General features: G+C 39.0%; 2 protein-coding genes across 10 annotated transcripts in view; one reads left to right on the top strand and one right to left on the bottom strand.

Annotated features, from left to right (window-relative positions):
* Positions 1–26,911, bottom strand: part of CMSS1 (cms1 ribosomal small subunit homolog) — a 206,304-nt gene that overhangs the window by 160,143 nt on the left and 19,250 nt on the right. The window lies entirely within an intron of this gene.
* Positions 1–26,911, top strand: part of FILIP1L (filamin A interacting protein 1 like) — a 177,759-nt gene that overhangs the window by 133,661 nt on the left and 17,187 nt on the right. For 2 of the 9 annotated variants that reach the window (XM_015876780.3, XM_085525347.1), the window contains exon 1: positions 13,133–13,395. The exons of 3 other annotated variants lie outside the window; for them this stretch is intronic. The gene's annotated coding sequence lies outside the window, so the exon portion shown is untranslated. Of the gene's footprint in view, positions 1–13,132; positions 13,396–13,937; positions 14,153–14,218; positions 14,336–26,911 lie in introns of those variants that run through there. 4 more of the 9 variants (XM_015876755.3, XM_085525340.1, XM_015876762.3 and 1 more) reach the window with 3 other exon arrangements.

The following is a 26,911-nucleotide window of genomic DNA, read 5'->3' on the forward strand; positions in this document are numbered from 1 at the left end:
TACAGAAGTATATTTAAAAACCTAACCAGCTCCACAGATTCCTACAAATACCAAATACATTCTCCCAGTGCTTAGTTAGAATGGGTGACAACCAAAATAATGTAAATTGGTTTCCTTTTGCAAAATTTGTTTTCATTCTTTTTTACTATAGTATTTGTTGTGATGTCATTTACTCTGGTAAAGAAACGAAAGGAACCCACAGCTCAGATTTCTCAAGTCTTCAGTGTGCCAGCTGCTAACACAGAGTACGAATTAGGGAGCTGCTAGAAAAAAATCTAGAGTTAGTTGTTGATCTGTTCTTAAATACTGTGTGCTACTCTTCTCCATTACCAGCCTAAGCTGGAACAATAGAACCTCCATCCTTCACCCCAGCTCACCTGCTGCTCTAACACAACCATCTCATAAATGAACATTACTTTATGATCATGTAGCACTCACCATTCCAAAATTAAACCACTAGACCATAGAACCCCAGAGCCAGAGGAGGTCACAATGAAGAGTGAACAAATAAAAAGTGTCATTTTCCTTTCCTATGGAAGGGTTTAAGATCTCTGAGGAGCACAAGCCATAGCACAACTGATCAAGCTGCATACAGTTGCTCAGTTACAGCTTTCCAAGGGCCACGGCACCCTCTAGAAAGACAGAGGCCATATTCCCAAAGGCAAATACAGTGAGGGGCATTCTCATTCAGGTTCACCCAATCATTTTTCAATAGAAAGAAAACACACTGCTTTCCTCCTAAGCCTTTCGTTTTGTTTTGCTTTGAGAAAACATTCTCTGGACTGAAGAGTTCTCAGTTGCAGGCCAAACGATGTCCGTGAACACTTTAAAAATGTTATGACTTTAAATATGTCAACAAAAGGCCTTTAAGACCAGTTTTGACTTTGACCCTCTCAATGATGCTCCCACTTGCAACTGATTATTTAACTCAATACACAAAATTAACCAAAACAGAAAGAGCTGCACATTTCCTGCACGCCACATACAGTTGGGGGGGTTGCATTTTGCTTACAATTGTACACAGATGTTTGCTCAGGCTAGCAATGCTCCTTTGACTAAAGTTAGTGGGTTACCTCAGCATGTACTTCACACTGGAAACACTATTTTGGGTGATGTCAGTTTCCAGGACAGCTCTTCTTCTCAGTAAGTACTAAATCTTAAGTTGCATTAAGCCATAAACATTCTTGCTAACTTAATGTGGTAAGAGAAAAAGAGGAAGGAAAAAAAAAAAAAAAAAGAGCAAACAATATGAAAATATATGAAGTTTTCATTTTTTCCTCCTTTAAAAATGGGAATATGTTTGAAGGCAGGGTTATGTTTTGCATCCAGATTTTCCCTCTATTCCTTGGCAAAGACGCTCTGTATCTCGCACATCACCTTCCATTCCCTTGGAGAGCTCTCTGGACAGACATTATGAAGAAACTGTAAGATATGGGCTACATACAGAAAACCTGAATAAACGGAGCATGCATTTTTGTCTTTAAATAAATCAGTCCCTCAGAAGTTAAGTGTACCAATTATGTGGCTAACATTAGGGCAACAAATTTTCCCTTGCCTTCCTATTGCCATATGCCTGTCATTTTTTTCCTACAGTTTCCACTCACTGTTTCAAACATATGTTGCCACTTATGTGCCAAGAAAGGAATCTCTGAATTACCCCCTTCATGTATGATGAAATGGCAGACTGAATGGAGCCAGAGAGAGCACCATTAGCAGTTATTCACACTTCTGTTTTCTCTTAACTTCCTCTTCTCCAAAGTTTATTCCTCCTATGCAAGGGGATGTGTAACTATAAAGCCATCCATGAGTCATGCTACAAAATATATAGCTGTAGCCATGCACTGGACAAGTATTTTTTTTCTTTTTTTTTTTTTTTTTAAGGCCACCTTAAATAAACCTTTTCTCCTTTCAGTTTCCAGATGGAGGATTCTTTTGTGAATTGCTTACCAAAGCATCAACACTGGTGATCCAACATTCTTTTCCTGTATACTCATTGCTCAGTTTACCAGTGGTTTGCAAGCTCTGTCCCTGGAACTTCTACTTCCCCAGGGTCAGCCTAGATGCACACTACACCATTTTGGTGCAGTGGGCCTCTAAAAACATGCATAGCTGTATCTGTGCTCTTGTTTTTCCCCTCAAGAAAAGACCACGAAAAGATAAAGTCATGAACGTAATTATTCAAAGAGGAAAAGAAATCCAGTAAAAGATCAATAAAAAAATAGGAGAAAAGATCAATGTAGGAAAATAAAATAGGAGGCATAAACAACAGAAAAAGCAAGTCCGCTTGATGATTTAAATGCTAAAGAATCCCCCAGTGTTAAAGAATCCATTCTCCTGAAGGTGGTTATTCTGGCACCTTGAAAACCTGGCTGAACATGTGCCCATGGGGACAGATTATCTCAAGCATTCTAATAATTTGGAAGAAAAAATCTATCGGTTAAAATGGATGCCAGCAGCTACCTTTCAACCTAGCTAACATTAAAGAGGGGTTACCGGAAGTTCATCCATCAGGAAACGTTTTCAAAAGCAGGTTAAAAAATAACCAAATGCTTCCAGGAGCTGCTCAATGACAAACGCAGCACAAAAGTAAGATGTGTCGGATAGTTTCAAGAGAACTTATCTACCCCCAAGAAACTCTTCATGACATAAAAGGAGAGGGTCCTGAGGAAGGCCATGAAGATGATCAGAGGGCTGGAGTGCCTTTCTTATGAGGAAAGGCTGAGGGAACTGGGCTTGGTCAGCATGGAGAAGAGAAGGCTCTGGGGAGACATCCTTGCAGCCTTCCAGTATTTAAAAGGAGCTTATAATCAGATGGGAGAACAACTTTTTACATCGTCTAATAATAAGAGATCAAAGGGGAAATGGTTTTAAATTAAAAGAGGGGAGATATAGATGTTAGGCTGACATTTTCCACTCAGAAGGCGGTGAGGTGTTGGAACAGGCTGCCCAGAGGAGCTGTAGATGCCCCATCCCTGGAAGCATTCAAGGCCCAGGTGTATGGGATTGGAACTGGATAGGCTTCAAGGTACCTTCCAGCCCAAGCCATTCAGTCATTCTACGATTCCAAAAAATGTTATCAAACTAAAATGAATTCTACTGAAAATGAATGCGTTCACTATTTCCTTATCTGATGCTCTTATAATGAATGTCGGCATAAAAAATGCCACTTTGTACTTCTATATCATAGTGGGCTTTTTTGGCCTGGGTTGCTCTGAGATTGTTTGTTTTGTTTTGTTTTCTCTATGTGAGGACATACAGGCAGTTTTCAAAGGAAACTGGAATCACAAATTTAATGCTAGAAAACTACATGATCAGAGAATGAAGAATTACCTTTTTCCTCCATTTAAATCCACAAGAAAATAATGAAATCAATGAAAATGCACTGCATGAAACCCAGTTTTTTTTTGTTTTTTTTTTTTAAGTGATTAACATCTTCCTTACAAAATAAAAGATGTACTGGTGCTAAGTACTATCAAACACAGTTTGCTTTTGCACTGTGTTTTGTTACTAAGTGACCTCTCCTGGAAATACCTGGGGTTTTTTACCTGTTTTTTAAATTTAACTGTTACTGCACACATGTCCCAGTTGTCTTTGAAGTACCAAGATGAATATTTTATTTAAGAGGAATATTATGAGCTCAACTCATAGCCTTGGGTTGAGCTGGAGTTTTCACTGAGAAACAGTCCATGGTCTAAAAGATAAACATGTCCAAAGGCTATTGAGCAGTCTTACTTTAAAAGTTCAATGCAATTTTACTCTTAACGCACACATTAAAAGTATATTACAACAACACAGGAAATCATCTATAGATCATCATAACAGCAAGCTTAGGATTTTAGGTGTTTTTATTATTATTATTATTATTATTATTATTATTATTATTATTATTATTATTATTATTTTAAATATGGTCTCCTTTTCCATCAAGCAAGGACCTACCTATTTATTTTATTAAGGCTAAGATCTCTGAAGTCCAGCTTCATGAAAACAAGACTTAGATCACACAAAATGTCAGGACAAGCAATAAAAGACCAAACTCTGTATCACTTTCATATATACCTTGAGAGCTATAAACCCTATATGCAGTCTTTCATTTAAAATAATAATAATAATAAAAAAAGGTTCTTAGTAAAATCAGATCAGTTTTAGACTAGGCTGACTAAAGTTGCCAGACACATAGCAGCAATTGTGCACATACTGTCCTCAACAAGTGAATAATTCTAAAAAGAGCTTCAATTAGCTTTGAAAGACAAATTTAATATCCCATAACCAAAGAGTTTCTTTCCAACATTTTTAAGAGTATCATCTTCCAATAAATCAAAACTACAGACTTAGTGGAAACTGGCCTGCCTCCTTTGAATTCATTAACAACAGGAATTACACCACATGAAATTTCAGCAAACTGGTCTATAAACACGTCTGTAAAACTCTTCTGGCTCCTTCTGTTTGTTTACAAAAGTAAAGTGAACGCTCCATTGATTTTAAAACCTTGTTTTTTTCAATTACACCCTTCCCGCATTAATTCTACCTCCAGTCAATTGTTTAACACCATAGTTGTTGATAGAATGGTTAAGAAATGGTTAATTTTGAAAGATTATATCTTCCATATGCAACTACCATTCAGCATCCCACCCTAAGGGTACAATCAACCAATAAGGGCATTGTTCTGATTACGTAATGCTTTATAATTTGATATCCCACTTGAGAGCTCTTTTGGATGTAAAGACAACTACAGCATAGTGACTTTGCAAATAAGATGATGTAATGTTACTCTGGAAGTGACTGCACTGTAATGAAACATATGAGCATGTCCAGTAACAACCACACATTTCAAAAGCCAAAGTACATTTCAGTCTGAACTATTCGACATCAGGAGTTCTTTCCCTTTTTGATTTCTTTGCCTCTTTAGCTCTTAAAGGTTTTGATATCAAACCAGATTTGTATATTTATATATATATATATATACACACACATATATAAGCTACTATTACAGGACAATGAAGAAGCCCTGAAAAAAAGAAAAGAGCTTACAAGAATTAAAACATTCTGACATTTACTAGAAGAATCATGCAGTGTTAAAACAAAATTCTATTATCACCACAGTAAAATTCTTTCTTAACTCAGATTAAGGCTAAATGGAGTTTGAAACTCTCTGAGGACCACTTTGTTATTCTGGTACTCTTCTCTTGTCCAATGACATTCCTAAAGGAACCCAAGTTTGATCATAAGCCTCCCTTCATTCAAGCACAAATGCTAGAAGTGTCTCAGTCATTTCTTTCCAGTCACTTTAACGAGCATCAGTACCTTCACATGGTCCTTCCCACACCTTCCAATAACCTACACATTGAATTTCTTCAATATCCCACAGGCAGACTAGAATTCCACATGAAAGTGTTTGCCTCTTTTACAGCTTTTGGCTCCTGCATGCCCTTAAGTATCTAAGATGAGCACAGAACAGCACAAGAGGAGAACAGCAAAATTCATATTAACATCTGGTGAAGTAGTTGAAAATAAAAATAAAAATATCAGGATGGTTGTACCTACCTGTTTCTCCTGCAGCTCTTAAAGCAAATAAATTACTATACTTCTAAAAGGATCCTCAAACATGCTTTCCATCTTCCGTTTGTATTACTTAAGTTATTAATGCTATTCCCTGAAGCCTGTAGGAATTCACTGCCAAAAATGGATAGCTTTCTTGCTTTTATGATATACCTAAAATAGAGAAGATCCTTCCAAGAAATCATTTCCCACAACACTGAAGCAAAAATAATGGTAAAAGTTCATTTAAACAATCCAAATTGTGACATCAATACATGTGGAAAACATAGTGGTATGGCATCTAAAGCTAAGAGTATCATAAACAGCTCTCAGACACATTTCTAAAGAATAACACACTGAATAAATCAACATCCTTTGCAACCATCACCCATAAAAGCTCTGCAGTATCTACAATTATTTTGTGTACATTTACACAGGCAAACTTTTCAGAGCAATTCCCTAAAGGTCAGGAGGGATTTCAGATTTCACCACCACTCAGACCTTGCTCTACCTAAGCAAAACCACCAGTAAGGGTTTCAACAAGCCTCTGAGACATGCATGTTTCTGCTACACAGGTTTCTATCGCACCAAAACTGCTCCAAGAACTCTGCTCACTCACCACATTGACCACGGAGCAAACTATACATAGCAGCATTCAGACATGACTTGCACTGATTTAGATTCACGTGGATAGCTGCAAGACTCCACCATACATACTCCAGCTCCAAGGTCAAAGACATTTTTATAACTCCCAAATAAAAGTGTTTATTCTTGTTAAGCTCTGTATAACCGTATGTCACTCTGGACACAATTTAGACTTCTAGTAAAACAATCTTTTCTATTTCAGTAGAGTTGGATGCATGTATTCTCCTCTTTACTCAGCAGGAATATCAAAAAGACTTTTTTTTTTACTATGTAAGAATAGCCTTTGCTCATCTACTATGGGGATTCTGAAATAAATAAAACCAGATGATCAGGGTAAAACAAAAATGCATCAAAGAACAAAAAAATTCAAGCATCACAAATGCAGACATCTTAGGGAAAGCCAACTTTAATCAAATTTTATCAGGTCATCCACAACTGGGTCTTATTTAGCCAACACAATATATCTTAGGAATTTGGAAAATACATGTTCTTTTGCAATTGCCAGTGCTAGGCCTCTGTTCTTCATATGCAGAATCCAGACACTTCTTTAGGTATCACTTTGAAAGTTTAAGTAACTCATGAATGTTGTCATTTCTTCACAAAAAGGTTGCAAGCAGTATCATAAGAATCATATTACAGTAACTAGAACTGATTTCCTCCTTCTGCCCTTGCTACTGGCGAGAGTTATGTATATATGTTTACCTATAGATACATTTATGGATTTACTTTTGAAGGGGAAAAAAAAAGGATTAATAAATTTACCATGCTCAATTCTTTGTATTTCAAGGATCACCTGAGAGTACTGTACTATTCTATTATATTTCAAGGATTACCTGAGAGTACTAAAGCCTGTACTACTCCATTGTATTACCCTCACTGGTAAAAACAACTTAGATTAAAAAGATAAGGAAGATTACAACTTGAAACTATGTGTTCATTTAAGAAGTCAGCTTGCTTAATGATTATCAAACATACCAATGGATCTGGTAGCAAAAGGAATCACTTTGGGTTTCTTTTATACAAAACTGCATTACTACATGAGAGAATCCAATGCATCTCTACCTTTAATCAGTTCTACATAGTACATCACATCATCACACTCATAACATACACACAAACTGATCCGAGTTGTAACTGTCATTCATCTAACGAACACTGATCTTTATACTGTGAGCTGCTGAGTTCAGTGGCTGGAGCAAACAGAAACAATGCCCTGTGAGAATGCTTCCAACCAAGTTATCACGGAGAAACAACATTCAAAGGAAAAGAACAGAAACTCTGCCCTTATACAAAACTTAAATATAGGTAATTGTTAAAAAAATAGATTAAAAATAAGCTACCAAACAACAAAACAAAACAAAGAAACCAACAGAACAACCAAAACAACACAAGATAAAGGAGACAAGAAAGCACAGGGAAGGTTGCAGGGAAGACTGTTAAAAGAGCACAGAATTGTAGAGACTAACAATAATTGTTTGCCTTTGCTTCAGGTGCTAAAATAGAATCGCCTTAAGTCATTTCTTTGTGCTCCAGTACGGCATTCAAGAATGAAGCAATCTGTGGGTTATTCAAGCATTTACTTCATCTCCTGTATGACCTTCTTAGTAACAGTCCGTCCTGTTGACACAACTTCCAAAGACATGAGATCAATAAAAATGTTCCCAGATACAGGCACAAATTTAACATTGCTGAGCTTAAGGTAATAGGTCTTAGTGTTGACAACTTTCTTGCAGGCTGCCATAAAAACAACAAAAATAGCCAAATTAATACCTTTTTGCATTTATTCTCCTTCCTCACTCAAGGGTTTTGTGAAATTTTTGTTGCAGACTCTAAAGCTACGGAGAGTCAGAGTCTGCTAAATACATTTCCCCATGCCCAAGAGACTCCTTGAACAGTACCTGCTGTGGGCAATACTAATACAAAGAACTACACGAGACAACATGCGAGGAGATCAAGAAACTCTCTAAATGCTTTTCCAGACTACAGAATTGAACCACAAAATGAAGTCACATTTTTAAGCTATTAATCTATCAGATAGATCCGCAATTCTGAATCCCAAAGGGATTTAAGTTTTTCAAGGTACACTACATCCCTGGGAATCCACCATCTAAAACGCCCTGTATGGGATAGACTTGCCTCTGTGTTATTTCAGTATAGATTCCTTGAATCACTGATAACTTAAAGTCTACTGGATGACTACTGAAATTTCAGAGAATAAGGAAAACATTTTAAAATGTATTTTTAGCAGTCCAAGGCACCTGTGGATCAGCATCACTCAGTAACAAGTAAAGAAACAACAGACGCAAAGGGAAAAGCATTAGTTTGGTGATATGGAGGAACTAAAGGGACAACTTGATCTACATCTTTGCTTCATCTGCATCAAAGCCTTGAAAAGAACAACCATCACTGACACCGTGCTTAGGTCATGTCTATGCAGCAGGTTAGGTAAACTGCTCAGAAAGATTTGTTCCGTTTAATTATAATGACTGGACTCACAGCTTAACACACAGGAAAAAGAATCCTGAGACACGGATTCTGATTTAGAGTTTAAAATGTTTCAGTCACTATTTCTGTATAGTTCTACTGCTTTGGCTGCCTTTAAAAGGACATAGAGGAAGAAAAGTAAGCAACTGAATATACAGTGTTGCTTATTTATTTATTTATTTTGCTGGGTTCCAATGACCAAAGAAAGACACTGAAAATATGTTCTACTTCCAAATGTGTTTGAGCACACACAACTTAGCTCCCTCCAATCAGGACAATAGTCTTCCCATGATTACAGCTTCCTTGTGCTACCGCATTAATAGCGAAATGACTGCCATGCATCCAGAAAGAGACTGAAAAGACAGGCATATTTGCAGAACTAAAATAAAAAATTATTAAAAGAAATCAATGCAAAACAGCACTAATTAAAACTTCTGAGCCCAAACTGCTTGGTAAAATAGACTATTGTGCAGGGTTTTCATAGACCATAAGAAGTTATCTCTACTCATTACACAGAAAATTTACTTGGTCACATAAGATTTATACAAGAAGGCATACGAATTAAATTCAGTTGGTGTCCATTCATGGCAAGCTCTGTCCCACACAAAAAATGTCTTTTTTTCATAAAGATTTATCTTGGCTCTATATACAACAGGACTCCATGTCACAAAAAGACATGGAACATTTGCCAGTTTCTCTTAGGAGAGAAGTCATTAGTGATGACATGGAAAGATGCGGTCATACACTTCTCATGGCAGAACTCAACAAAAAGTGATCAAATTATCCCTAGTATTTGGCTAGGAATTTTGTTTGTATCTGACAAAATAAGGAGAATAATGGAATCTGCAAACAATAGGGGAGTTTGGGAAAATATTTCTTCCTGCTGCCAAAAAAATTAAAAACACATAGTAATGAAGATACGAATCTCTTTCTGTCCACAGTCCATAGCCCAGACACATGAATCTTAAGAATGTTATCTTTACAACTTTCCCTTGCTTCTCCCCCTTGCCTTCTACATGCAATTTATCAATAGTCACTGCGTTTCAGACTATCATTTAGCCACAATGGCCTTCACATTTCTTCCCATAATATTCAGAAAACAATACATGCAGTGGGATATAAAACACTAAAACAGTCTTTACTGATGAAATCTAAGAGATTGTCAACCACGATGGTAGGGAAAGTAATAAAAAGAAATTGAACAGGGAAATGGAAAAAGATGTTATCAATCCAGGAAAACACTCAGAAAGTGAGCCCTCTTCCAATGACTTAATGGTAAAACTCCCATAGACTTCAGAGAAAATGCTGAGTATACATTGGATAAAAGTCCTTGAAATCACATGAGCTATTAAAACATTAAACATCAGATCCCATTTATACAACCCACTAAATTAGACTTGTCAATATTGTATGCATTTCAATACTCCAGTATCCCTTGCAAAGCTTCAGCAGAACTCCATCCAAAAAAGCAAATAGCTTTAAGTAATGTAGAATCCTAACAAATGCCTTGACAGTATCTGTACTTCTGTAGATGTCTATTTTTGGAATATGAAAGTAACCAAAAGGCTTAGATCCCACAGGGAACTTTGAAGACTGAACTTCAGCAATATCTACATGGAGGAAACGTGACTAAGAGCCCAATCCAGCCAAGAATTCCAGTATATCATTAAAATCAGGCTTATGCCGAAGTCCTTACTTTTTTCAACAAAAATACACAGGACTATGTTTAAGTGCTTTGTTGAACCGAGGCCCAAGTTCTAATTTCCTTTATTTATCTTAGATACAAAATGGCTACAGGAAGGGGGTCAAATGCTGCAATAGATAGGTTGTGGGTTTCAGGACACTGAAACGGCCGCCATGAGCTGCCATGGGAAGAAAGAGTAATAGTTTTAACAATGGAAATTACTGGAGGAAATGAGATATTTTAAGATAGAGCCTAAACAAGAGCCTCAAAGTCATTTAGCTTACTTGCCCCATCTCTTCCCTGCCTGATAACCTGCCATCTTTTCAGCTTCAAATTTTTCAAGTCCAATCCTAAGACAGTGCGGTTGCAAATAATAAAGCACAATGATAAGCAGAGAGAGAACAGAGACTAGAAAGAAGATACTGCAAACAGGCTGCAGGAAGTAGCCCCACGTTGTCAGGGAATGCAGCGAATAAGTTTTTCATTTCGTCTTTAAGTTCTACAGATCCAGTTCCTTTTGCTGTCACAGTACCTGCAAATACACCAGTTCTGAACAACTCTGACTAGTAACTAAGGAAACCAGATTGGTTCACATGAACCAATTCTTTCCCTCCTTCACTAGGGACAGATCTGCACCTAGAGATAGTGGAAGATGCTTCTCAGCCTCTAATACAAGCTTTTTATGTTACAGGAATCCAAGAGCTGGAATTTTTAATCATGCATCTCCTTAACAATGTTTGAAACTGTGCTGTAGTCTGTCTTTTATGAAGTGGTGACAATGCAAGAGAAGTAAGTCAGGTCATTGCACACTCAGCTGATGCTCTTTGACAAAGTGGTTTTGCAGAAAGTCACAGATGTGCACTTTTGTATTACAGAGGAAAATTAATTAAGAAACTTGAAGTTCATATTTCAGCCATTCCCAGATGTAAACAGACTTCTAAACAGGAGGACTTGCTTTCCCTGTTCCCTGCTCTATCCTGCTCCCAGACTGTCAATACACTTATCGCCAGCACTACCTGACCTCTGTTCCCAACAGCTCTAAAACAGAACTGGAACGTAAGGATGCTCTTTTGTTTACCTGCTTTTGGGAAGTCTTCTTCAAAGCTGTTCCTAGGCGACAATAACTCTTTCATGTGGCAGGACAAATATGCAGGAAATTTTCATACAATGAAGACCAGAGAGATAGGGGATGTGCATGAAAAGGGCAAGATGCAGGTGAAAAAAAAAAATAGAAAAGGAAAGAACAAATCATTAAATAAAAAAGGAAATATATAAAAAATAGATTTTTAAAGATCAACACAGAGGTATCTCACTATTAAAGAGATATGGAAGGCTTTGATCACACCAGCCTGAACTTCCTCAAGCACTTACAAGGGGACAGCAGTATCCTCCATGCACACTAGCAATGTACTTCTAAATAAGCCCTAGCTTATTCAGGCACAGTGCAAAGGCTTGGCTAAAGAAATCCACCTGAAAAACAAATGCATTTTTAAGACTATGTGCAGGGTAAGTGCAAGTAGCAAGGAGATATCTTTCTTTTTAATGAAATACAAATACTTTAATCACTGTTTGTCTTCAAACACGTGGACAGCACCCCAAAATAACTGAACTGTGTTATATACTGAGGCATTGGCACAGACTGCACAGGGAGGTGGTGGACTCACCATCCCTGGAGGTGTTGGAGAGCTGTGTAGATGTGGCACTGAGGGATGTGGTTAGTGGGCATGGTGGGGATGGACTGATGGTCGGGTTAGGTAGGTCATACGACGAGTAGGTCAGACCAAAGTTTATGTGAAGACTAAAATTCAAATGTTGTGGTGGCATCTAACATGAACAGAGCTGCACGAAACAGAACCGAGTGCTCTCTGCATGGCCTTATTTACTCATCAGCACCGAAAGACTTTATTTCAGTAGCTTAGTGGAATTTCCACAACAGATCTTACTGTTATTTCAGGTATTTATCCCTTGTGTTCTCCATGTTTATTCAGGGTGTACACTGAAGGACACGGAATACAAGAGATACGCTTTAAGCTCCTCCATCTAAACCTTTCTTTTCGGCTTTCTGCCTTTTTCCTAAACATTAAAACAAACGACTCATTTCTCTAAGGCCTTACTAAAAATAGGCCGGTCGGGCCGCTTAATTGTGTGAGCTGGAACACAAACATGTGAGAAGGAAAGGACTCTGCAGGAAAAACACCCAGCAGACAAGGAAAAAAAAAAGAAAAAAAAGAAAAAAGAAAGAAAAAAAAGAAGTAAAAATAAAAGAGAGATTTCATCTGGCCTTCCCATCATCACTCGCAGAATTGTTTGGTAGTTACATCATCAGGAAATAAAATACTATCCTCTGCAGACCCCTACAGAAGGGGGGGGGGGGGGGGAGAGGTAAAAAAAAGCTTAAGTTCCTATCAGCTCTGAAGAGCTGAGCTGAACTCATGTTTTTTGTCATGGTAAAAAGAAAGCAAGAGAAAAAATATAATTCAAACAAACGAACCCAACTAAGACTTTCAGGACAAGTTACTAAGGGAGATGCTCTCGCATATAATATACCCCCTCTTGTCTCAAGTTTCAACCTAACTGCAAAGCGTTACAGCTGATCAGCCAGCAGTTCGATTGCCTGCCTTAGAAGTGACCTGCCTTAGCCCGGACCGTCCCCGTGGTCCCAGGGCCACGACCCGACGTGTAGGGCCGGGGGGCACGGCTCCCCTTAGAGCCGCGCCGCCTTATATGGCGCGGCCCTGACGTCATGCCGCCTAGGCTCGGGCCGCCCGGCGCCCGTCCCGCAGTGCTGCCGGCGGAGCGGCGGCGGGAGGCGAGCAGCCCTCACGGCCACAACGAGCCGGAGCTTCCCGAGCGGCTCCGGGAGCGGCAGGTAAGAGAGGGAGGTAGGGGACGGACTGCGGGGACCCTGCTTAGGGAAGGGCGTTGAGGGATGAGGGTGAAAGTCCCTAGGTTGCACATTGCTGGCACAGCATCCTGTTACCGTGTAACCTGGCGTAGCTGGAGTGCTGCGGAGCAAGCGAACTCAGCGGTGAGAAAGGACGGAGGTAGGGATGCGGGAGCTTCCCCGTAGCCGGGTAACATCGCGGCTGCGTTACAGCTGCGTGAGAACTGCTGCCCCTCTGTGCTGCTCTGACCCGCACGGATGCAGCACACGGATATAGGTTGGATGTTAGGGGGAAGTTCTTTACTAGGAGAGTGGTTAGGTCCTGGAATAGGCTGCCCGGGGAGGTTGTGGATGCCCCGTCCTTGGAGGTGTTCAAGACCAGGTTGGACGGGGCCCTGGGCAACCTGATCTAGTAAAGGTGTATGTTTGGTGGCCCTGCCAGGCAGGGGGGTTGGAACTACATGATCCTTGAGGTCCCTTCCAACCCGGGTCATTCTGTGATTCTGTGATTCTGATTCTGTGATATCTCCGAGCATGTGCTCAGACTTCTGAGCAACTTCTGCTGTAGTTCACGGTGCCGATATCGCAGTTGTGCCGTGGAGCTGTGCTCCGTCTGAAGCAAGAAGCTGCGATCAGCTCCGAGACTGACAAAACTCCCCAACTCCTACACGCTGCTTCCCTCTTCCGTGTCTTGTGTGCAAGTGTCAAGTCACAGCAGCGCCGAGCTGTCAGGCGATGGGTGAGGAGGAAACCTGAAATCCCGGTCACCGAGCAAACGATTCTCGAAGGAGAGAAGCCGCTGCAGGGCAGGAAGGGCACCGGGCGGGCTCGGCTGCAGCCTACGGCTCTTAGCTGGAGTCTTCGGGGACACGCGGCTGTCCCGTCACATCTCCGCTCGTAGGAACAACCGCACTCAGGTCAGCTGCACTGTCCTACCTGCCCATTCAGGCTGATGCGCACTTTGAAGTGTTGCCGCGAGACCCTTAAATTCGGGCAAACTCAAAAGGAAAAACCGGGTTTTGTTGTATTCTTTTCGTTTTCCTTAATATCAGAGCTACACGGCTATGAAACGCTAGCACAGGCAGCAGAAAGTTGAGGAGGTGTGTATTTATTTATTTATTTATTTTTGGCTTCGTTCAGTGCTTTAAAATCCTTCAGAATCCTTGTTCAGAAAAGTCTAAGCTGCTATACAGCCGTATGCAATGCTGAGCTATCGTATATATCGTAATATTCGAGTAGTTGTTTTCCACATGACTCTAAAAACCATTACATATATATGTATGTACACTTCATTTCAAAGATAACTCAGGTGTTTCTATATTAGAACCCTGGCATTTAAATAGATGTCACTTTTCTAAGGTAGTTTTAATTGGAATGAGCAAAATTTACACTTCTGTTGATGCTATCAGTCCGCTGGACTACCTAATCTCAGGGGCAGTGTATATAGTATATATGGAATGAAACAAACCCCAGAAAGCTGAACAAATGGAAGTTTATAGTAGATAACTAACACCCCTGGTCAGTATCCTAAACCCTTCCAAAGCCTTCTGCTTCCTATTCTGTTGTATCTGCGGATTAGTGACCTACTTCTCTTCCCTGATAAATGTTGTTTCCTATACATCATAAATTCGGTCAATTTAATACTTTAAAAATGCCCTGGCAAGTTCTGAAGTGGAAATGTTAGCTACATAATGAGAAGATGTGTTTAAAGGCAGAATTTAAAAGCAGCCTTTCATGTAGATCTGAAGGAAAAGGAGAAAGTGAACTCAAAGGACTACAATATGATAAAGTAAAAAGCATTTGCAGGAGTACTACAAATGCAATGAGTATATTTTATGAAGGTTGTAACTAGAAACAGAAAAAAGCCTATCCGTATGTAAGAGACTACTTTAGCTCTTCCAAATCCAAAACAGAATGAGGGCAATGTGAATCATTAGCTACTGCTTTGATAATATCCATATACCATCTGTGCTGTGAATACTACCTGTCTAATGCAAATCCTGGTATCTGTTAAAAAACAAAACTACTTTATTTCCCATGGTCTGTCTTCTGTACACCTAAAAGGAAAACATTCTTTGCCTTATACCTATAAGACTAATTTTGATCTCATTTCTACAGGTAGAAGTCCAAAATAATTAGACTCAGGTATAACGATTAACATCTTTTGCAGTTTTATTCCCCCCTCCCCCCCCACAGCATTACATGCCTTTGTTTTGTCATAGATTTCCTAGTACGTCTCAAAACTATCAAGCTTTAAGTAAACAAAACTTTAGCTGATATCACTTAGCACTAAAAGGAAAGAGAACAGTAAGGGGAAAGAATAATCATGTAATTTGCTCTTTGGCACCTGGATTTCTTCTCTTAACTTTCTTAAGTATCTCAAGTTTTTTTACAACAAACAATGTAAAGGGAAAGTGCTTTAGGAACAAGCAGAAATGAGGGTCAGCTCCCTATCTAACTGCACTGACCCTCTGTTCTTTCCCTGTCAACTCCCTTCCTTCCACTGACCGATGTCGCATAAATGCTGACGGGAATTTTTAGAGATTGATCTCATAGATCAACGAATCTAACTTGTCCTTATTTTATTTTCCCCACCAGTACCGGTATAAACAAGTCATTGCTTGATTTGGCTTAATAACATCACCCCTGTGTTATTTACCTAATGCTGGAATGATTTATCACATTTGTCATTGTCATGGGAGGGTAAAAAAATACAACAAAAGAAAACCCAACAGCCTGATTCTACTTGCAGCGACAGTATGCATTTCGTGTCAGTTCTTAAAAGCTGGCACTTTTCTTCAGGAGAAGTCCTTTACCCAGGGGTAGGCCGGCATGGGAAAGTGCACAGCCATCACTCCTTGGGAGCTCTCCTGCACACAGCTTCTCTCAGATCCTAGGTGTGGTATCACCAGAACACAGCTCATTATAGACTCAATTAAAATACCCTATAAAATACCTAAGTCAGAGCGTACTAAGGAGGTTATAATGTAGGAAGACTTGCCTTTAAAAACTAACCCATAAAATTTAATTCTGACTCATTAATAGTTCCCTTTAATACTTCAGCCTGTCATCAGATTGATGTGAATTAGAAACCATGCCTTACCACTTTAAAAAGATCAACTTTCATTGCTTAGGTTTGTCTTTCTCATAAATGGATTCCTCATAACTGGATATCCACGAGGAGCTTTCTCGGTGTGGCTGAAGTCTTGCTTAGTTCAATCACTCACTCCTGCCCTCTAGGAAGGTAGGAGACATTGCTGAAATACTCTTAAGTAAGTACATATAAGCCTTGTGCTTTAAGTGAGGTAATGGGCATTCTGAGTCCTAACACCTCTCAGCCTGTACCGCTGACTTTGGGGTTTGCTGTGTTTCCTGTCAGTGAGAGAAGACCCACGCTGACTGCAGCTCTGGGGCACCATCTGGTCTCCAGGAGGTCAGAACAGCACCTTGCTGCCTGACTGATGGAGCATGCTCAGCTTTTACAGCCCACCATCCTCGAGCATTCAGGAATTCAAGGACATGCTATTTGAGGAATTTCAGTAGCACAGCATAGCCTCCTGGTTAGACAGTGTAAAGCCAGTCCCACCCAAAGCACTGCTGGCTCAGCAGAGTGACAGAACTGAGGTGATAGAGCGGAGGAACATTCCTGCAGTAAGCGAGTGCTAGGTTATACAAGACAAGTGAACACACAGCACCAGCACCCCATGTAACCCTCCCTTGATTATAAAACAAAAAGCTTGAGGGTGAGAGTTCAGACCAACCTTGTTAGGCAACACTTCAAAACAACACATCATCATCCAGGTTGATAAACACACCTATTTTTTTCTGTTGCAGAAGTCACCTCTTCTGCTACAGCTCATTGTGCACATCACGTGCACACACTTTTCTTCAGCCTTGAGCTGTGTGCAAGACCTGTTGTTGACCACCAGAGAGTGGCTGCCATGGTAATGAAGCAGAATTCATCATATTGCCTATTTGCAGAGCCCACCGAGGCTTCTACAGACAGTGACACAAGTACCACAGGCAGGGTACACAAAGCTCTGAAGAACACTACTGAGAATGCAGATGCTAAGAGTAAACTGAAATACTTCTGACAAGGAAAAAAATACCAAGCTACCAGAGGTGTTTTGATCTTTGCACAGTTTCATAATAGGACCATTTCTAGTTTACAAAAAACCTTTCTGCTAATCTTGCCAGATGTTCTGGCCAGCAGCATTCACACCCAACAGGACAAACAACATTCAGTTTTCATGTTTATACAATATCCAACACAATCAGCACTGAGACCTTGAAAAGCCTTACCATTATTTCTTTTTAAACGTGGGCTGGTGGATTAATCTTGCATACATTTCAGAGAAGTAAAACAATACATGAACCAAATTTCATTGTCCTTTACAGGCTTCCAAAGGCCTGGGAAAGAACACGACAATTGCACTGAAGTTAGAAGAAACAATAGGTTAGAAGGCTTAGAGATCTCTCAGAAGCAGCTTAATAACTGCCAAAGGAGACCTTTGGAAAGTGTCTGCTTGTTCCCATTCTCTGCTTGAGAATCTTTGTAAATGGCAGAATTCTCCTGTTTCAATCAGGATTAACTGAGGGGAAAAAATATCAGAATTTGACAATGCAACTTTTTATAACCTGTATATGACCCTTGCATATTTCTAGTTAACCAAACAACTAGCAAGTTCTGTCTAGAGATAATGGTGTCTTTTTATTTTCAACATTTGAAATAAGTTTTTAAATTAATGATAAAAGCTAAAATGTATTACATCAGAAGCATACTGTACATGAAAGCATGCTACAGGTCCTTCATTTATAGTGACATCTGAAAATAGGAAAATATAACCTAAACATCACAGGTTGTCAGCCAAGAGGCAAGAGAAGAGATCAAATAGGGCATGTAGCCAAATGCCCTTTAGTCACATACTGATACTCAGTTATAAATCAGTCGGGGGTACAACCATGAGGTAGTGATTGCGTGACTGAATTAACAGTTGTTTGAAGATCAGGGAATACCTGGAATGCAAAAGTCTTTATTTGAAGGGGTAAGGGAAATAGAAATTCACATGACTGTCCTCTTTACTAAAAGAACTAAAAGAAAATTCTCAGACTTTCATTAATAGCTCTCAACTGTAGCTTTCCATCCTACATTCTAAAACAGCGGAGTAGTCCTCCTGAAGAGGATCAGTCATGTCAATCTAAATCCCCAACAAGAGCATCAACGTTAAGGATTAAAATGCTTTAAATGTGTTGGCTTTGCACCTTTAGATGATTCACTGAATATTCCCAGGCCAAGGTGGACCGGTGTCCTACTGAAACAAGAGAAAACACAACAACTGAGCATCTCACACTTCAAGTCTCAACACATTCAGATGTAGGAGACATAAAGCAAAACATTTTAGAGGACTGGGACAGATGGCAAAGAACTGAGTTATTTCCCAGGAGGTGATGTCAGCAGAATTGGAGCTTCAATACATAAAACTGTGCTGAGAACTGATTTGTAACATATAGGGATAGTTTTAATACAATTTCGGAGGGAACCATACTGCAAATGTGGAAACTAACAGCATCCTTCATCACTTTTAACTTCAAAGCCATCTTTAGCCAGTGGGCTGCACTGTAATACATTCCTACAGTCTCCTTTTCACTTGCATCCTCCAAGGTGAAGTGCTGGAAAAGTCCATTTTAGAGAAAGCAGATACCTCCATATTATCAGGTCTGCAAGAAAAACTATGTATGTTTAGCTTCAATGGGAAATCTCTGCTTTATATAAGTGTTATTACTGATGTTATTGCTTCCAGTCTTAGCTACTAGAAAAAACTGCAGCCATATCAAGAAACCTGATTTTATTAAAATACTTTGCTTTTTTGGTAAGCCTCAACAGCACTGCTTTATGCAACTCTGCATCACAGAAAATTTAACTATCTCAGTCTAAATTTTCAGTAACAACTGAGGTTCATGTTTTCTGCCCCAAGGAAATGGAACGGGGTGCTACCCTAGCCCAGTCTTCAAGCACCCAGAGTTTATTATACACAGAGCTACTTCAGAAGCAAAGCACACCAAAAATGGCTTATTTTTGTCCTAGTATATATGTATATAATGAAGACTATGGATATGAGCAGGACCTCAAGAAGTCACGTAGTTTTGTCCTCCCACACAGGAGTGTTGATACCGCCATCATGTCTGAGGAATGTCTGTCTGATTGTTTTTATGTATCTCCCATTCCTCAAAATGATGGAGAACTCGAAGTCTTCCCAGAAAATCCCATTCTGGACTAAAGTACCTTGATCACCTATCTTATAATATGTAATTTAAATGATCTTATTACACTTTAAGCACATACATTGTTGCCATGTTCATTGAGCACATGAAGAATGCGTCCCTGTTTGCAGCCAGATTCCACCTTAGAGCAAGGAGCCACTATATGACTTAGAAGCCTACCCAGGATTGGTGGCAGCTGGAAGTTCAACCTTTCAGTCCAACAGAAGCATGCATGGGAGCATGGAAAATTCTAAATGTTAGCATTGTTGCTGATCAGTAACATACAAATAAGGCTAGGGCGGCATAAGAGTGAGGTACAATGCCTATTCTGCCCATGGATGAAAATGTGGCCCCAGACATTTACTTCTATATTAAACGTGTGTTAAAATTGTTTTAGAGAACATCCAATTCCTGTAAATGTTATGGGAAAATGACATTTATGACTAACCAGTCTCCTCTGAGAAACATGATGTGTTTTTGTTGGCTAAATTCCATCTTCTGTCATACCAAAAATATTAACTAATTAAAGTTGAAAAAAAGTTTGTATGAATTGGATACTTGCACAATCGTGCTCAGTTCTGGTCAAGACAAAAGCACAACTCCAGGTAAATCAGGTAGCAGGAAAGCATCTCTGTTTACCCAGCTGCCTCCAGAAGAGCATTGGTAAAGTGGAGATCCACCTTGAATCTACATACTATATTCTTATATACCAAGGGGAGAGAGGGATAGGAAATCAAATCTATTTATAGGCAGGAGTTATCTATTGAAATTGCTTAAAGATAACAAATTTCAGACTGTTGTCTTAATCTAGTAGCAGTATGATTATTCAACCGAAACGTTCAAAAAGAAGGCTTAAGTGTTACACACTTACTTAGAGCGAAGCGACTGACACATTTAGGGATTCAAAACTTCTGCAAACTCATCAGTTACTTGAATGATGGAGATTAGATATCTAAGAAAAAAAGCCAACCCTCAAACTGTTGGCACTTGTATGAACAGGAAACACAGCATACAGTGTGTTACATGCAGTGTAATACTAGGTAGAAGTCAGCGGTGGTAAGAATAAACGGTACAGATACTCTGTACAGAGAATGCAAACACATACATCTGCCAATGGGAAATAAAAATGAGTAAAAGTGGTGAGAATGCACTATCCTGTTTACCCCTGTAGTACCAAGTGCTTTATATCACTGGTGATTCTAAGAACAGTTCAACAACATGTGGTCGAGCAGTAACGCTCTACCAGCAATGATTAAATAGTTAAACATTAAATACAAAGCTCAGGTTCATAAAGACACATGATCTCTCCTACTAATTTAATTTGTTCAAAATGAAATCACAGTGACGCTGTCATTTAAAATTCACAAGTCACACAAAGCATTAGTTGGCTTATTTTGTCTAGCAACAGTACCATTAAGACCTCTTTGAATTAATTCTCAATGTAGCCTGTTACAGTAGGTCAACACTGCTTTTCCATTTTAATAAATCTGAAGTTAAGGAACAAAATTTTACTCTTTTAAGCTGAAAAGCAAAAAAGCAGGACCTGGATTAGTAACTGAGAAGATCTGCCTCAGTCTTGTTGCTTTGACCCCTAAACCACATCTCTTGTGGTTCATCTTTCCATTTCCTTCAGAAAGCTTTCCATCTGCAAAACTATAATTTCCTGGCTGACGCAAAATTGAAGAGTTCCAAATTCTGAAATTACTTGCTTTATTTCTGACTTTACAGGCAGTTTGCTGGGGGGGGAAGGAGAGAATGTGCTATGGTAATATGATAAAATCCCTGTCACTATTAACCAGCAAAACCCAAGTCGTATTCCTGTGAGCCTGTGAAATTATTCATCCATTTAGATTCAGAACAGAAGAGGATTAGCACTTGCATGACACTGAAATGCCAAAAGAAACAGATACTAACTTCGAAGAATAATTAAATAACCTGAAATAGCTGTTAATAGAAAGAGGGAAGGAAGAAAGTGACATACATCTCCAAAATGTAACGCACCGGAACACAGACCACAGCTCATCGTGCCGTGCTTTCCAGTAGCTGAACTCTATGAGACTTATTAAGGCAAACCCCAAGTAAAGCTTAATACTACTGCGCTCAGACAGAGCTCATTACAATTATGTTTCTCAGGATATGCAGTCAAGAAAAAAAACCTAAACTGCCTGCAAGTGAATAGGATGGCAACATCTTCACTCCTGTCTAAGAATCCCGCATCTTCTTGTAAATCTCGGGTGTTGCAAATCTCAGGGCTAGCATTACAAGACTAAAAATCAATGGCCAGAATTAAGAACTCATCATAACTTACAAATATGAGCAGTTAATGACACGAAGTTAATTTATGGAAGACTGATGACCCGATAGATGATTTACACAAACTTCCAGATATGAAAAGGTCATAATTCAAGATAGACTTTTCTTAAACTGAGGTTGAAGATAAAATTTATGATAAAATAAAACTGAATTCTAGTGCTGGATTAAAATGACTCCAACCAGAGTCCTAATATCTATATCCCTATCCCCCAGGATGGTTTTTCAGCAGCACAGTAGTTGTGAAATCATGGTCACAATCAGTGTTGTTCCTACAGATTAATTAGGTTTTCAAAGACCAAATAATCCTGTTTACATTTACTCAGCATCACAGCTAAGTATATCTGGTTATCCATTTAAAATTTTGCCCAAGTTAACCCAGACCTGGCAACGCCATTCATCATATATGACTTTTATTAAGCCTTTCAAAGCAAGTCAGCATTTTAAGCATCAGATAAAACAGTGATTACCTCTCTGCGGTAGTCTGTGGAGTAATAAGCAGAACTCACACTCCCCTAATTAAAAGTCCTCATTTAATAAATTTCCTTATCAGGAGATCTGCCTTACAAACAGCCTCTTGCTGCTGAGACACCCTTTGTGGAGATTTGCATCCTAATATAAACTAATGATTTAAAATATCTATACATAAATAACATGCTGGGAAAAAAAAATATGAAAGTAAGTGCTAGCATTCTGTTGGGAAGTGCTGACTGATTCAGATAAAGGCAACAGATTACACAACAGCTATGGTATGTTGTTGCTGCTGTGATTTCAAAGGCTTTTGACTTTCTTTATGACGAGGGGGTGGGGGTGGGGGGGGGAAAGAAGCATCAATAAAGATAATAAAGAGAGCTATAAAAGTAGCCAAAACATATGTCTTCATAAAAGCTACACATCAGAAAGTAGGACTGCAGGCAAAGAAAAGAAACGCGTAGCCACCCCAGGGCCAGAAACCTAGTTCAGCAAACCCAGATTTTATTGCCACAAACTGCAGAAGGCACAGACAGACTGGCTTTCTGCCGAAAAGAAATACTTAGCTGTATTGGTGTCAAAAATTACACCAACTTGTAAGATTTACCAGAAATGATGAAGCGCATTTCTTCTCTTATTAAAAGCCAGACCGTGGCCTATTGCTAACTGGGAAGAATGCCTCAGATGAAGAGGCATGACTTCATCTACATTTAAAAGCTTTCAGCTTAGCATTTTTATTTGCATTGTACAGGGGGAAATTCAAGTGCATGCCCCAAAAACCTTAGAAGCAAGTTTCCCTCATGTTATAACCTGTAGAACCTCTGGTAAGCCTTGTATTTAAGTGGGGAGATAACAGGAGCTTGATAAAAAATAGGTGCATTGAAAACTTAGCAAAAAAGCACTACTGACATTCAAAATCTCAGTCTTTTCTGCTGATACAAATCAAAACATTGATACTTATCACAGACATATTGAAATCTCCTCCATAGTTTGGCAAAAGAGATGATAGAAGTCCAGCTTCAAAAGCCAACACCTACTTCACTAGCATCCTTAGAGAATTCATTCTGCGACTGCTTAAGAAAAAATGCATTTAGAAATGATGATGATGATCCTAAGAGTAACAATTAATTCTAGAACAAACTAAAAAGCTTAAAAGGTAAGGGCCACGTGCTGCTAAGTGTAATGTTGTACAGCCCAAGACAACTCAATTGAATACATGATATCAAGGACAAGAAGCTATAGGATGAGGATGGAGAAAAGCAATTACAGTGAACAGGAGAGTTTACAATGACAGTGTATTTCTTTTAGCTATAAAGACCAGTATTGCAAACAGGTAGGATAGTAAGACACAATAAAACAATAATTCATAACAGAAGCTGCATAGTAAGAGTAATAAGACACTGGTCCGACTCTGTTTAACTACCTAACATTCATGTTCATAAAAGCAGTTTCCAGTGCCTGTTTTTGCTGGCCTGGATTCAGAAAGGGTTCCTGTAGTCCTATGAAGTCAACTCCCTGGAATTATCTGTGCATGCTTTGTCTAAATAATATACCTTCCTTTGTCTAAAATGAAATCACTTGATCACGAAATTCAACTGGAAATGAAAAAGCTAAAATATTTTATGGGATAGGGGGTGTCCATTTTATTTCTACCTTTTTTCTTTCTTTTTTTTTTTTTTTTAAAGCCACCTTTTTTCTGACCTTTGCATGCTAATGCTATTGGTGAAATTGTTCCTTCAAATCCAACATACTTGGGTTGTTCAAATAGACCTGGCAGCTTTGAACCGTATGTTATGGCTAAAAACACAGCAGGTCCAAAGTCACATCTTCACTTTTACTTTTCTTCTGCTTATGTGGCCAGACTTTATAACAGAAGACAAGAGAAGCCAGACTTAACATTGGCTGAGGAGAAAGTCCAGCAAGTATTCAGTTTCCATTTTGCAGTCCCACAGTTACCAAAAGCAAGTGCAAAAGCATATTTAATTACATATATAAAAGTAATAATAATACACCCCTTTTCTTCTATTTAGAAAAACATTAAAATCATTTAACAGCTTCTAACTATGTTCCATAATTTGACTTCACTGAAGTCATGTTATAGATTTAAGGGGTTAGAAGTATTTTCTTTCAATGTATGCTTGAATGTTAAAATTGCACTTTATGTTTTCAATCAAAGAAACACTTTCACCTACCCGACAGTGTTTTGGAATGACCAAGGAAACAAAATCTCTTGGAAATTCTTATCAGCTTATACAGCAATCCAGTTCAGTTACTAATAGTTTAAGCACTTCTGTTCAATCAACCATGGGAATACGTGGTTACTGATCACAGTTTGGGTTAGACTCCCTCAGATAAGAGCTCACTTTGGGCTGGAGTCTCACACTTTGCTGAATCAAAACTTGGGAAATGAAGATATAGAACAAAAAATGAAAAGGAAAATGGGAAAATAACAGAAACTGTACTTGTATGTAATGCTCACTGGAAGGACTTGTGGGATTATTCACTCAAATATCTGCCAACCAACTTTACTGATTTATTTATGAACAGTATTCTTAGTTGCACCATAAAACATTACACAGCATCCCTATGAAAATTAGAATTGTTGGTTAATGTATGGCTCAAGAGTCTTCTTTCTAAAGCAGTTTAAGGAGCATCAGTCATTGGAATGTTATAGTTTTGTTTGGCCAGAAAGATATCAACTAGTTAATAAAGAAGTGTTGAGAAAGATTAATTTAGATATTAATCACTATAGCTAAATTTGCCTTACAAAAAGCAAGCTAAAATAAAATACATGATAATAGCTCAAGTCTGTTTTATCCACGTTAATATGTCTTAACTTCATACACACACAAAAAAAAATGAGTCTGTTCCAAACAAAATTGTTAGTTGTGCTTCTGTTATGGTTTTTATATCTATGGCAACAGTAAATCATCGATTGAACTTCACTACTAAAGCATTCAGAGACAAGGGTGGGGAGGGGAGAGTGATTTTTTTATGCTAAAATGAAATCAAGCTAACTGACATTAAAAAGATGACCCAAGCTTATGCACTGACAGCACAGTAAAAAGCAGCCTTTGAAGATGGTGTAGTCCTCTTGTTCTGTCAGCCAGCAACATTCTTCTGAGCTCGCTTCCCAAACCAGTGCCTCTCTCCTTACACCTTTTCATGTCTATTTTCTCCATTATACTAATCTACTGTTGTAAAGACTTTGGAGCTGCTTGACATCTTTGAGATCAACTCAGTTTACTGTTTTTTTCCCATTCCACCAATTTTTCACAGCAAGCATTTCATTACGCTGAACGTAGAGAACTGCTGCACTAAAATAAAAGCTGTGGGGGTGGCGGTGAAGGTGTTAAGAAATTTGATAGTCATAGATTTCTATCTAGTATCCTCATCCTGGAGCAGGTCCAAAGAAGGGCAACAAGCCTTGTGAAAGGCTTGGAGAATATGCGTTATGAGGAGTGAGTGAAGGAACCGGGGCTGTTTTGTCTGGGAAGAGGAGGCTGAGGGCAGGTTCTTCCAATGCCTGAAAGGTGATTGCAGGGAGAGTGGGGTTGGTCTCTTCTCACTGGTGACAGGACGAGGGGAAATGGCCTCAAGTTGCACCAGGATAAGTTTAGGTTGGATATCAGGGAGAACTTCTTTACAGAAAGGATTGTGAAGCACTGGAATGGGCTCCCCAGGGAGGTGGTTGAGTCACCATCCCTGGATGTGTTTAAAACCATCTGGATGTGGTGCTCAGGGTCATGATTTAGTGGAGAGTGGTTAGAGTTAGGGTAGTATGGTTAGGTTGTGGTTGGACTTGATGATCTCTAAGGTCTTTTCCAACCTGAGCAATTCTATGATTCTGTGATTAAACCAGACAAGTCTGACAGACAGCTGCAGAATGGCAGGGGCTTCCTCTCTACACGCACAAAATCTACCATGCAGCCAAAGAGGATGTTGCTGAGGCAGCCTATTAAAGCCCCATAAATACATGCCTCCAGTCAGTCAACAGCTAATAAAGAGCTGCGCAAAGGAGGCCATTATCTAAACTTGTCCTGAACAAAAAGAAGGGCTGCAACATGAACTTGTCAGTGGAAAGCTGTAAAGACTCCCTGCTTGGACATCACAATGCTCACCAGGGACAAATGCAGAACGCGAACCTTATGCATCAGTACTTACTCCTGGAAAGTCCTTATCATACTTCAGAAAAAGGAAGAACACTCTTGAAAGGCAATTCCTTCTCCCTATTGCCACTCTATGCAACTAAATACACATCGTATATATATGAACAACAGTGAAGCATAAAAAATTCTAATGCTTCATTATTTCAATCTAGGGTTTTAAGTAATTTACTGAATATCAGAACATACTTAATGTATAGATCAGCTGTGGAAAAAATCTAATTGAAAGGAGGAAGGTGTGCTGCCAAATGTAATCTTAACTCATGCAATGTAAAAGCACCTCCCCAACAAAAAAATCTGCAAAAGAACTTTGTTATTATTTGAGATTTTTGGAGGCTTCTTAGAATTTTACATGAACAAATGTGCAACCTCATCACAGGCCTTGAACCATTGAAGTGTGTTGCATCTTGGCTAAGACTGAGCACTAGTATAAATTTGTAAGCAATGATTTGGGGAAATCATTGTGAA

Source organism: Coturnix japonica, chromosome 1, assembly GCF_054131305.1.
Source record: "Coturnix japonica strain WE chromosome 1, WE-NBRP24, whole genome shotgun sequence".
NCBI lineage: Eukaryota > Metazoa > Chordata > Aves > Galliformes > Phasianidae > Coturnix > Coturnix japonica.